The 1405-nt window shown below is 34.1% G+C and overlaps 1 long non-coding RNA gene across 2 annotated transcripts in view; it reads left to right on the forward strand.

Moving 5' to 3' along the window:
- Positions 1–35: 35 nt before the first annotated feature.
- Positions 36–1405, forward strand: part of LOC106468741 — a 4019-nt gene continuing 2649 nt past the window's right edge. Inside the window, exons 1-2 of one of the 2 annotated variants that reach the window (XR_002612700.1) lie at positions 36–197; positions 1012–1134. This is a non-coding gene — a long non-coding RNA (uncharacterized LOC106468741). The remainder of the gene's footprint in view (positions 198–1011; positions 1135–1405) is intronic. The other variant, XR_001291399.2, reaches the window with a different exon arrangement.

Below are 1405 nucleotides of genomic sequence, written 5' to 3' on the forward strand. Positions count from 1 at the left end.
TACCTGTAACAACAGTTTAAAGTATCTTTAATTACTTAGGTTTTTTGTCGTTGTTTTTTCAGAAATCTGAGTTATCTGTAGATAATAATGATGTTTTGGTTGTTGCTGCAACAAATCGTCCTGACCTTGTCGATGAAGCTCTACTTAGGCCTGGAAGATTCGATGTGATCATTTACGTTCCTCCACCAGACGTGCAGGTGACTTGTATACCTTTCTTTTTAAAAAAAAGATTTAAAGTGTTCTACATTTTCATTAAAACTATGGATGAAGACAATAAGTTAGTTTTTGATCTTGTCTAATATTAACGTTTGTGTTTCCTTAACTGTGGAAAGAAACTTTTTTTTTTTATATCCATAAATGAAGCTTTGAGGGGGACACGACCCCTCACTCTTTATCCAAGGAGTGGAGCAGTCTTGTGTTTGCTCCACACTCATTGTCATGAGTATATAAACATGATTTTAAGCTAGAAAAAAGGTACTGTCACACTATTCATAGACTATCTTATGGTTTCCATCATGATGAGAACCATTAACTTATGTCATCTTGAATAAAGACAGTCATACTTTACTGTAAATCACAGATGAATAACAAATGTATTATAGTGTATGAAGACAATACAGTAATTTTTATCACCCCTGCCTATATGTTATGAGATCAGTGCATCTGTGTGAGGGTATATTAACTTTTTTACACGAACAAACTCAACTCGTGCATAAGTTGATTTCAAGTTTTTACGTTATAACATGTTACAGATGCACGTATACATACTGTAGAGTTGGATGCAACGTTAAAACATGAAATGTGTATGATTGAAGTATTCGTGGATATTATTTCTCTAAATGGATAATGTCATCATATAGCAATTCTGTAATACAGAGCAACATATAGAATGCAAGGCTAAACTTGGATTTGTCACTTTAAGACAGCTTTTAAAAATTTTGTCTGAAAGCAAAAACATTAATGTGAGGTCCAAGTGCAAGTAATCAATAAGTTAATGTTCTAACCTCCTAGGGAAGGAAGTCGATCCTAAAAGTATTAACAAAGAACATGCCTGTAATGGACTGCGACTTAACCTGGCTAGCCGAAAATACACAGTTATTTTCTGGTGCTGACTTGGAAAACTTATGCAGAGAGGTAAAACCTTTCACTTTGAGAATTATGTTTTTAATTTTTCTGTTCTTTTTAGCCTTGTGAGTATTGAACAAATGCAAGTCATTTTAGTCTTTGACAGGTACAAATGATAAATATACAGTTGTAAGATTGGTCTTCAAAGTAGAGGTTTACAAGACCCTTAGTCTTCAAAGTGGAGGCTTACAAGACACGTAGTCTTCAAAGTAGAGGCTTACAAGATCCTTAGTCTTCAAAGTGGAGGCTTACAAGACACGTAATTTTCAATGTAGAGCAC

The sequence above is a fragment of the Limulus polyphemus genome, unplaced genomic scaffold (genome assembly GCF_000517525.1).
Source record: "Limulus polyphemus unplaced genomic scaffold, Limulus_polyphemus-2.1.2 Scaffold3140, whole genome shotgun sequence".
Taxonomy (NCBI): Eukaryota; Metazoa; Arthropoda; class Merostomata; order Xiphosura; family Limulidae; genus Limulus; species Limulus polyphemus.